Source organism: Ambystoma mexicanum, chromosome 6q (genome assembly GCF_040938575.1).
Source record: "Ambystoma mexicanum isolate Mex_15411 chromosome 6q, UKY_AmexF1_1, whole genome shotgun sequence".
Taxonomy (NCBI): domain Eukaryota; kingdom Metazoa; phylum Chordata; class Amphibia; order Caudata; family Ambystomatidae; genus Ambystoma; species Ambystoma mexicanum.
In genome coordinates this window covers 727,143,489-727,155,553 of record NC_090937.1, presented here as the reverse complement: position 1 = coordinate 727,155,553, position 12,065 = coordinate 727,143,489, and the positions used below count along the sequence as shown (strand labels likewise).

The following is a 12,065-nucleotide window of genomic DNA, read 5'->3' as shown; positions in this document are numbered from 1 at the left end:
CTGGTATAAATAGGTTGTTCTCCAGGACCACCCATTGTTTCTCTGAATTTTCCCCACAGGTGGTCAGAAAGGATGCAGAGCTGGGAGGCCCTAAAGTATTCATAAAGGTCTGGGTAGCCCATACCACCCCCCGTCTTTTGGCAGAATCAAGGTTGCACAAGAGAATCTAGGTTTCAGGTCTGCCCACAGGTAGGCAAAGAGAGACTGCTCGACTTCCTTGTGAAAGGCTGCAGGGAGAATTACAGGGAAGGAGTGAAAGAGAAACAAAAATCGGGGGAAAATGTTCATTTTGATTAATGTGAACCTTGCGGCTCAGGAAAAGCGTTAACTTAGACCACCTCTCCAGATCTGTTTTGACAGCTTTCCAGAGAGGGCCATACTTTGCGTCAAATAGGTTGGCCACATTTTTTGTGATTTCTACAGCCAAGTACCTTAGTCCAGTGGTGTGTACTTGGAAACCCCATTCCGCCACGAGGTGAGCTGGGAGGGTTGCATTAGGTTGAAACGTTAGCGCTAACGTTTTGTTTAGATTTGGGTGGAAGCCTGACAGAGCCTCATTCTCCCACAAGGGCGCAAACAGGGCAGGTACTGATTCTAGAAGCTGGGAAATGTAGGCCAAGATGTTGTCAGCGAATAGCACCAACTTATATTCCTTTACTCCTCTCTCCATCCCGTGGATGCGAGAGTTGGATCTAATTGCCAGTGCAAAGAGCTCCATTACAAGGACATACAAGAGGGGGGACAAAGGGCAACCCTGCCGCGTACCCTGCGTCAAACCAAAAAGCTCAGAAGAGACTCCATTAACAAGAACCTTTGCAGAGGCATTACGGTAGAGTGCTGATGCCAAACCCGCCCACTTCATGACCGCACGCAAGAAATGCCATTCGACTCTGTCGAACGCCTTCTCTGCGTCGAATGACATCAAGGTGGGGCAGTCCTCACTTTCTTGGATGGTCGCCATCAGATTAAGGGCTTTACGGACATTGCCCGCACCCCGTCTACCTCTCACGTAATCAACCCGATCCATGTGAACCAACTGGAGAAGGACTTGGGCTAGTCAGTTGGCTAAAACGCTTGCGTAGATCTTAGCGTCCACATTTATAAGTGAAATTGGGCGATATGATGCGCATTCTTTGGGATCTTTACCTTCCTTGGGCAGGACTACTATTCTGGATTCAGTGAATGATGGGCGGCTTGTATCGTTTCTAGAATTGAGTTGAAAAGTTTCACTAAAAAGGGGGTCAGGGAATTTGAGTTCGCTTTATAGAAGGCTAGCGTGTACCCATTCTGCCCAGGCGCCGAGCCGGCTTTCATCTTGGAGATAGCCGCTTGTTTTTCGTCAATCGTGATTGGGGCATTGAGTGTGACCTGGAGCTAATGCGACAACAGTACACGCGGGAATCTTGACAAATACCGTTTGGGTCTCCGTCCCTGCTCCTCCCCTTCAGCAGTGCACAGGGAAGCGTAGAATCATAAGAAGCACCCTGTAATTTCCACAGGATCTGACAGATCTAACCCCAATTCGTTCTTAATTTTAAGGATAGTCTTGTCTGCTCTTTGCTTCCGTAAGCGATTGGCTAGCATGGTGTGGGCCTTATCACTTTTTTCATAAAATGTCTGTTTTAAGTATCGCAATTGTGTCAGCGCTTTGCCTTGCCAAATATTCTTCAATTCCTCTCCAAGCTTGCTAATCTGTGATAGAATCTCCCCTCTCCCACCAGGGTATGCTCCGAGATCTCGCTCTTTGCGTGATCTCAGATTTCAGATATTTTTCCGTGTTCAGCCTGAGCCCAATTATTGTGCGCCCCCTCCACAGTTAGGACCCCCCGAATCGTGGCCTTTGTCACCTCACACACCATGTTCAAGGGCATCACTCCTGTGTCATTCTCAATGAAATTGTTTTTTAATCGCGTCAGTGAGGGATTCTTTAAATAGGGGATCCTTAAAGAGGGTGTCATTGCAGATCCATCTACGCTCCTTGCACAGGGGTTATCCCAGGTCTAGTTCAATGGAACAAAGGTCATGATCCGTCGAGGCCACAATCTCAACGGATGTTTTAAGATGGAGGTCTTACTCTTAGCCTCAACCAGCAAGTAGTCGATGCACAAGTAAGTTTGATCGGGCAGTGGGGGGAAGGATAAAGAGTAAAAAGTGAAAACCCTCTCGTTCGGATGTGTTGTACGCCAGGTGTCAATTAGGTGGCTAGCTCAGATTTGCCTAAGAAATAGTTCCCCCAAGGAGCTGTTAAATTGGTGTGCGCCCTGTCTCATGGAATCCCAGTCTACTCTCGGGTTTGCTATAATGTTAAAATCTCTTCCACATACCAGACTGCCATCCCTCCAACTGCCCAGGAAGTCGAGAAGTGATTCACTAAAGTAGGTTTGATTCTGATTGGGGGCATAAACTGAGTACAGTTTGATTCTGCATGATCGTATCTTCCCTTTTACGGCTAGGAACCTTCACTCCCCGTCCCAATGTATTTGTTCTATGTGAAGGCCTACAGACTTCCTATATAGGATTCTTCCCCACCCCCCTCTTGTATCGCCTGGACTCCCACAGTGTGCCCCTTATTTCCTTGCTGGCGACTTTGAATTCTTTCCCCTGTGCGAATTTAGTTTCCTGCACAAACAATACGTCCAACTTGGAGAGTTTAAATTCCCTTGGAAACATAAGAGTGCTTTTGCAGGGAGTCAAGCCCTGTGACATTGAGGGACCCAAATGTTATGCCCTCAGCTGATGCCCTGGTGGTAGGTTATGGTGCGCGGTGACCCTGCCGAGGTGGTTAGTCGTGAGATAAGCATTGGACACCTGCGTGCACTGTTGCAAAATGCAAGGTGCGTCTGACTGAACTTGTGTGCAATTAGTGACATTCAGATGAGATCCCCTTCCCTTCTGAGGTGTGTCCCTCCCTCCATCCCTCCACCCCCCCATTTGCCCTGAAAAACGCCATCTTGGGCGCTTCTCAAGTGCTGAGAAGCCCTTAAGGAGAAAGGGCCACACTACAGGAGGACACTCTCCACCCTTTTATGTAAAACTCAAATGAAAAGAAAAAAAACAATGGCGGGACCATCCTGCAACATAACTAGCTTTAACAACTTCTAAACTACTGTTTCCGTCCTCTATTACGGTCCACGTGTGGGCTGCTGTATGTCTGGTAACTTGATAAGCAGCAACTTTCAGCTCAGGGTGTCTTCCAACACCACCCCAGAAGATACCCACCAACCTGGAATTTCCCCCTAAGGATAGTGACACTCGGGGAGTATTGTAGCGTTTACACTTTCTGGATCCCGGAGTCCGGCCCCTTCTCGGTGATGAAGGTGAAGGTCTATTCAGCGGGCCCACAGGCTTCCAATATTTGTCTTTGCCAGAACCTAACGTGCCTGCCTGTAGGCCCTCCAAAAATCATCTTCCTCTGAAGTAACATGATAGCCCTCTCCTTCATGTTCCAAACTGAGTGAAAAAGGGAACCCCCCCAGCAATACCGAATTCCGTGGTCTTGTAGCCGAGTGGTCAGTGGACGGCAGCCTCTTTGTCGATTCAGCGAGGCAGCAGAGAGGTCTTGAAAATTGTTTACACTTGGTCCTTCAAACTCAAAGGGTTCCTTCTCTCTTGCCTTCTGGAGTATGTCCTGCCTTTGCCGATAATAAGGACACTTAACAAGAATGGACCTATGGCTGTTCGGGGGGCCCCCGGCCCTGTGTATTCTGTCAGATTCCATGGCTGAGGCTTCAGCGGAGTTGAGAAGGGTTGCCACTAGAGCATTTACTCTACTTTCCAAACTGCCCAGGGTCTCACCTTGCTTCTCAATGAGGCCTATTATACGTACATTTTTCCTTCGCTCCCCGTTTTCCAGGTCATCAAGCTTTAGTTCTATGTCTCTCTCCTTTTGCTCTAGGTCTTTCATATCTATTCGCAGTTCATCACTGCCAGGTCCCCTGTTAGCAGATTGCTTTTCATCGCTTCAAGCCTGCCCTCGACTTTTACCATCCTGGCCTGCAAGTCAGACAGTTTCCGTAAGGCTGGACTTTATTGAGCGGATTTCCTCGAGCAAGAGGCAGATATTTTATTTATAGATTTATAGAGCACTGCAGCCCGCAGGCATCAGGGCTCTGACAAAAAGACGCAGGACAACATAGGAGAAACAGGACACGCGGAATGGTTCAGTCAGTTAGTGGGACGGAGCCAAGTAGAGGGAGTGTTTACTTAAACAGTGAGGTTTTCAGGTTTTTTCTGAATTTCAGGTAGTTGGGTTCAAGTCGGAGATCTAGTGGGAGTCTGTTCCATTTGATGGTGGCTAGACTGGGGAAAGCTCGGCACAAGCCATTTCTTTTATTTATTTGTCTAGTTTTAACCAGCCCTTTATTTCCCGATCTTAAACGTCCGGCTGGGTGCGTAGGGGCCGATTTGTTTTTTGAGGTAGTCCAGGACAGAACCATAGAGACAATGATGGACAAGAGACATGGACTTGAAAATAATTCTGTCTTCGATAGAGAGCCAGTGGAGGGCTTTTCTTTTTTCAGTGATATGGTCTCTTTTACATTTGCCGGTGATTGCTCTTATGGCATTATTTTGAATGACTTGGCATTGCTTAAGGCACTTTTTGTTGGCACCTAGCATTAGGGAGTTTCCGTAATCTAGTCTGGATAATATGATAGCTCTAGCGATATTGGAGCCATTTTGTTGGCTCAAGTGGGGATTGATTTGTTTTAACAGTCTTTGGTGGTATTGACATGACCGTTTGAGGTATGCCACCTATGCTTCTGCTCCCAGGGAGGCGGGCAGGTATACACCAAGAGTCTTCACTTTTTCTGAGACCCTCACTGGTATGTTTTTAATGTTAAAGGTTGCATAAGATGTTTCTATTTTTGCTCTTGCTTGAGGGGAACCGAATACCATGAGTTCAGTTTTCCCTCTATCGAGGCACATTCAGTTGGATTTCATCCATGCCTCAATGAAGCTGTAGACCGAGTTGAGCCTACTATTGTCCGTGGTGTAGTAGACAGTTAGTTCTAATACCAATTGCGTATCAACTGCGAAGTTCGTGAAGAATATGCCCAAGTTGGTCAGAATATCAGCTTTGGTAGCATATTCCCGGTTGTTTCCTGGTATGTCCGTAGAGCTTTGGACTACATCCGGTTCCACTTCTCTTGGGAGGTGGCTAAATGCCGTCAGCCTTTCGAGAGTGTTCGAGTCCAGCGCTCCGGGAGCACAGAATGCAGCATTGAATAGTACCGTGGGTGTCCCTTGACCAGGCTCTATGCCAACTTCTCTTCTCTGTGTTGGGGTTGCCTATACTGTGACTAGGCTGGACTCTGGTCCTTGTATCCTCTCCTTTCTATGTGCTCTTTGATCTTCCTTCCCCCGCTAACGAGTTTATCCACGCTGTTTTCACTTCCAGTGCAAACCACTGCACACGCAGACCCCATACCCTTCTCATGGTGGTTGGAGTGCGATGATATTTGCCGGGGGAGTTTTGCACCTAAGGGATCTGTCTTCCCTGCCCAGGTGCCTTTTATCTGATATTAGCAGTCATGGCAGATTTTTTGGGAGCGGCCCGTGGTCTAAAATGGTGTGGTGAAAAAAGCGCCCTAACGTTGAAGCCCCTCCGGCTGTGTTTTGTTCAGTGAGGCCTGATGCCGGCTTATTGCACATTTCCTGTTTTGCAAGGGGCTTATAGTGCCGACATGGACCCACTTCCCTTTTTGGTGCCCCTCTTGTGGGGCGCGGTGACGTGCGCCTCCTGTTGTGCTCCTCGGCGGTCCCAGAGGAGCAGGGTTCAGCTGTGTGTTACTGGTTGCAGCGGCAGAGAGGTAACCTTGATTCTTTCCTCTTTGCTGCCTGGTGGCTCGGGCCAAGCGGCATACAGCCACGTGTGATGATGGCTGCAGGGGCTGGTCGGCGGTATTGGAACTCAGCGTTTCCCTGAGGGCAGAGAGACAGATGTACAGCAAGGGCGAATGCAGAGGGCGGCTCGGCCCAGTGGATTCCTTACAGTCGCCAGCTATCCTCAAGAACTGCTGCATTACTGTGCAAGCACTGGGTTGCTGTGGTGCGTTGGCGTTCTGGCATCAGTGTCCACTTTAGTGACCGTGGGGGGTGGAACACTCTCCTGGGCAGCCCACTTTGTCTGTATTCATTGGGGGAGGGACGCAGCAGAAAGATCGGCCCACGGCCAGGCTCTTCAGAATACTACGCGCGCTGCCTGCTTACCGGTCTGTGCTCACAATCTGCTCTTTCCCTCTGACTCACGAAGTGCGCTCCCTTCGCCTTGCAGGGGTGCCGGGGCGTCCTCACGTCTCCTTGCTCGGTGGGTGTTGTGGCCTCAAAGGATGTCAGGACGCTTGGAGAGGTTCTAACTGGCTTTATTGCCCGATACAACAATTAACTGCAACTGACCATGCAAAGGGGCAGGGCATGTACTCACAGTCTCAGGCTGGGCTTCCCCAGTTACTTCACTGGAGGCAAGGTGTGCATGGACTGCACGCTGTAACTGCCAGGGACCCCATGAGGCCTCCTGTGGCATTGGACTTATGCCCTGGAAGTTGTACTCAACAGGTTAACTGACTTCCTGTTATCAGGCTCCTCATAAGGAGCAGCGCTCGCCAGTGTGACTGGTCTGGTCACTGCCAGCCTCTCTACTGGCGCCAAATGCTTCTCGCGGAGCGTGGGCTCGCGAGATGCCGTTTGGCCGAGATCTCGCGTGACCGCGATCACGTGATGTCCCCACACACCTCCTTTGCTGGGAAAAGGGTGGACGGTCACTCCATGACAAAGTCTGCAAACTTGCTGGGTTTCCTTTTCTCTCTTTGTGGTCTGCCTTGATCTGGATGCGGGGCAGGGTGCGAGAGTACTCTTGGGGAGGTGTGGGTGATTCAAGTTCTCCTTGCTTTGTCCTGCTCTGTAACTCCCTGAGTGGGGCTGGGGAGTTGCTCCTGGAGACTTCGCTGCCGCAGGTTGACTCCGAGGGACCTCTTTCCGACTGGCGATGGCTTTCGGATTGTTCTTGTTGGTTTTGATCTTCTCCGGTCTCCCAGTGTGGCTGTTCCATGGATTCCTTCCTGCGGTACATTGCCACTCTTTCTAGATTCCATTTTCTTCCGTCACTGGTGCAGATGCGGATTGACCCTTTGGCAACGACCTCTATGGGACTGCTGTACCTGGAACCAGTCACCATGTCTTTGTGGGGAAGACGAATCTTGACCAAGTCGCCTCTGTTGACTGCTGTGTGTCGAGCAGCCCGCCGCGTGTCTCCTTGAGCCTTCATGGCTTCCTTGTTCCGCTGCATGTGAAAGACTACGTCTCCCATGTCCACGTCAGCCCTCACTTGATGGAGCCATGGGGGTACCAGTGTGGATGCTGCCCTTCTCCCCCCTCAGCAGATGGAATGGTGACACACCAGTGACTGTGTTAGGGGTGATGCGGTGGGCCGCGACGGCCTCCTTGACAGTCTTGTGGGGTTGAGGCCCGAGGCATGCGCTAGTTGCAGCGCTCCTTTGATGAAGCGGTTCGCCCGCTCGACCAGGCCTTTGGCCTGTGGGTGGTAGAGACTTGCTCTTCGCTGTTGAATATGGTGGAGTCTGAGGAATTTCTCCATTTCTCGAGAGACCAACTGGACACCATTGTCCATCACAATTTCCTCCGGGAGGCCTTCACGCTGGAATACGGCGGTGAGTGCTTCAATGACTGTGTTTGTGGTGATGTCTGAAGTGAAATCGACTTCGACCCATTTTGAGAAATAGTCGACTGTGACTATCCCGTATTTATGTTCTGGAGGCATGCTGTCCAGCGGGCCGATGAAGTCCAAGCCTAGTTTGCGCCAAACTCCCTTGGGGATCTCGGTGGGCAACATGGGGGCTTGTCTCACAGACAGGCGCTTGTCGCTGTTTGTGCATTCATGGCATCTTTCAACCATTTGTCGTATGTCCTGATCCATGCCTGGCCACGAGTAGGCGTCGCGAATCCTGCGCCTGGTCATGTTGCACCCCAGGTGGCCGGAATGCGCTCTGCACAGTATTACTTTGCGAATTCCACTGGGCGGGATCACTTGGTCGCCTCTCAGAATGAGACCGTTCATGGCAGTGATTTCGTCATTCACCTTCCAGTAGGGACGTAGGCCTTCGGGAATCGCTTTTTCATCAGGCCAACCTTTGCGGGCCCAGGCTGCCACGTGCCATAGGGCATCATCCTGCTCGAATTCCTCCTGCCAATGGCGCTCACTCAGGTCCATGTACTCGCCATTCCTCAAGTCGCCTATGGAGGCTACGACACATTCGTCTTCTAGGAATGTGGTCCCAGGGGTGTTTTGGTTCAGGAGCCTGGACATGCAGTCCGCTTGTGCATTTTTCCAGCCGGCAATGTGGGCTATCTCGTATGTATACTCTTGAAGTTTTGCGGCGATCCTGGCCAGTCTCGAGGTAGCAGTCTTGGTTCCGCCTGGGCTTAACATGTGGATGAGGGGTTTGTGGTCGGAGACAAATTTAAATTTTGTGCCCCAAACGTAAGATCTGAAGTAGTCGACGGCTCAGGCACAGGCCAGCATTTCTTTCTCTACGGTGGAGTAATTCTTCTCCGCTGATGATAGTGCTTTAGATGCAAATGCCACAATGTTTTCAGTGTCGCCCCTCTTCTGGGTTAGGGTAGCCCCCAGTCCATACGCGCTGGCGTCCGTGGTGATGCAGGTGTCCCATTCAGGGTTGAAGGGTTTCAGGCATGGTGCGTGCATAATCCTACTTTTGATTTTTGAAAAGGCTCCGTCTTGCTCTGGGCCCCAGGAGTATGTTGCACCTTTCTTCAGAAGTTCCCTCATGGGAGACGTGGTTTCGGAGAACCTTGGGACAAATTTTGCGTAGTACTCCGCCAGGCCCAGGAATGAGCAACCATGAAATAAAATTTCTGGACCCATCGATCCGCTTCGAAAATGGAAAGCTAGTATGTGATCTGTATCGAAAAGCCCGCAACACTCTCCTTCACTACACCAGTAACCACCCGGCACATACCAGAAATAATTTACCATATGGACAGTAACTAAGAATACGTCGAAATTGCTCTTCACTAGATGACTACAAGAACCATGCCCAGAGTTTGACCACACGCCTCAAAGCGAGGGGCTATCCTAAGAAACAGCTAGATCTAGCTAATAAGAGAGCCCGGAATTGTAACCGTGAAACTCTTCTCCAATTACAACGAGATAACAGATCCTCCGGATAAACAGCTAACATGTGTAGTTACCTTTGGAGCCCACACTTCAAAAATCAAACAGATCATCAACAAACATTGGCACATCGCCCGCCTGAACATGCCTGAAGACCCTGCTCCCAGATTTGCATATAAAACGAGGAAAAAACCTAAAGGAGCACCTCGTACATTCATTGTTTCAACCTGTTTCAAACACCACCCGCACCCTTCGACCTCTGCAAGGACACCACCCGTGTGGTAACTGTGTTGCCTGTAAATTTACCAAAAAGATGAGTTCCTTCCAAATTGGTACACGTAACTGGATACTCAGCGATTTGACTAACTGCAAGAGCCAAAATGTAATTGTATAGAGTGCCCATGTGGCCTTCGATACATTGGCCAAACAACATGAGCCATTTCCACCAGGATATCGGAACACAGATCTAAAATTAGATGCAAAAACATAACTGCACCCCTGGTTGGACATTTTCTGGACTTTAACCATACCCCCAACAACATTCTGTGGTGGGTGATTGAAAAAGTCAAGGGAGGACCTGATATCCACCAGAGCCTCATGAAAAAGGAAGCACGATGGATTCACAAGCTGGACACTTATCACGGCCTAAATGAAGTCTTCCAACCCATTACCTAACGACTCATAATGCTGGCACAATACTCTCTCAACCCTATACAACATGCATAATCGCAATATGCCTTAGGCAATGTGTCCACGGCCCTACGGGTCGGACATTAGTGATTTAATTCCCTAATTAATTCCCTAACCTGGGCATGCGCACCGTGGAAACACCTGCTTTGTCAATAATGACAAAGTTCGCAGTGTGCATGCGCTAGCGTCCCTAACAACGATCAGTTCGCTTTCCCTGCAGACGGACCTCTACTTCCGCATTCCTGGCACCACACGTCTCGCAGACACACCCCGCGGCAGAGACCTCGCAGACTGAAGCAGCGACGCAGCATGACTCAGCGCTGGAACAACAAGGTGAGCCTGGGGCCGCTGACTCGTACGCGTTCGCGTGCCTGTCCGACCCTCGAGCTAACGACACGTGTGCGCGCTGACCTGAGAGCGATTCCCGATACACCGCACTAACTCTTTAGCCCAACATCCAACCATGAACACACCAGCACCAAACTAACATACGGACAATAGCTGATGTATAGGACGCTTTGTTCTTTACTAATCCTTTCACAACATAATCAGATTCTCTCCATAGGGTCACACAGCCTCCAACTGCTCACAGTCTGCTAGCTGCACCTAAATATACGGGCACGCAACGTGGCACCTGCCTTGCAAATAAATAATCCAATATCCTAACATAAAAGTAAAAAAGATATGTTTTCAACTGTACCATATCCCATCTGCCGCCTAATTCTAAAGCGTGATAGCGGCTTCTTTGCATGACTCAACCAATAACCCCTGGAACAGTAACTAAACTGCGGATTCCTTGGATCTACAACGGTTTAACCGTATCTGTTCATTTCATACAGCCTCGAGACCACTTCTGAACATTCTGTCATTTTTTGGAAGCTTACAAATCTGGACCGGGCACCTGCATTCATGGTCCCGGCATAAGACGGTCTCCTCCTTTCCACGAACTGTGGCCGCACCAATGCGCTTGAGCAAGCACACACCGGCAAGTAAGTTCATAAACCGGTCACCATGAGAACAAACTTAGTTGTAACCTTAGCCCCATTGACTGGGACTTTTATGGTATTATAGCCACTCTCAACAACACTTATGTCACCCCCTACAGGGTCCCTGATTTTCAGCCCTGATGAAGGCGGACTCTACCTCAACCTACTACCGCCGAAACGTGACAATTACAGGGAACAGTGATATACCTGTACAATAGCCAAGTTGAAATCTCTGCTACAAACCAACTTCTGATCACGTTGGCTAATGATCGGATATCTTGTGTCAAAAGACCCTGCATCATTCATTGATTTTTCAATAAGGAAATAATTCTTAACTAAATAACTTTTGAACACTAAATATGGGAACTTATGATGCATTCAAATCACTAGTAAAAGTATATATGCATCTATGACTAAAGTTCCCTACTTGCGGACAAACTTTGAAGCACTACTCCTCTAGAGATATTGGACTTAATTATCTCGCATTATGTTGTTTGCACATTCTAACTGTTCTTAATTTGTTTTCACATGTTAATTGTTCTCAATTTGCCCTCACAATGTGTTGAATGTCCCTTTCTCGAATGTAAACAGTCATTCAGAACAGATTTATGTTATTGTATTTTTTGTACCTACATATTCTAGCCACTCACTTCACAAAGCAGTAAAATATATTTTATGTATTGCTTGTACATCTTATTTCTTTACAAATTGTATAAAAGGTTTGTTTTGCGATTATGGTAATATATACCTAATGGTTAATTCATTCTGTGATTGCTAAAATTAGGCAACACATGTCTCGGCTTCTTTAAACAATTCAAGAGAACAGGCCAAACACCCTGGTTGGCCTGTTTCTTTTGAAACTTTGTGGTTACTACAAAAGAGTAAAGGTACACACCCTGTTTCATAGTCGGAGTTCTTCTCTGGACATCGGGGCCGGGGCGTCTGCTATGGCTTCCATAAGGTTCTTCTTGGGGCTCACCCCTTCGCTTGAGATACAGTACCCAAGGTATTCTACCTTGCTCGCCCGGAAGACACATTTCTCGTGGCAAAGATGAACGCCTGCCTCTTGAAGCTTGCTCAGGACAGCCCTGAGTGCTCTGTCATGGGTCTCATTGTCCTTGGCATACACAAGGATGTCGCCCTGAAAGAATGACACGTTTGTGAGTCCTTTAAGTAGGGAATTCATTATTCTCTGAAATGCAGACGCTGCCGAGGACAGCCCATACGGCATGCGGGTG

General features: G+C 48.9%; 1 protein-coding gene across 1 annotated transcript in view; it reads right to left on the bottom strand.

The window, feature by feature from the left end:
- The window catches only part of TMEM184C (transmembrane protein 184C), a 591,213-nt gene that overhangs the window by 445,798 nt on the left and 133,350 nt on the right, over nucleotides 1-12,065 (bottom strand). The gene's annotated exons all lie outside the window — the stretch shown is intronic.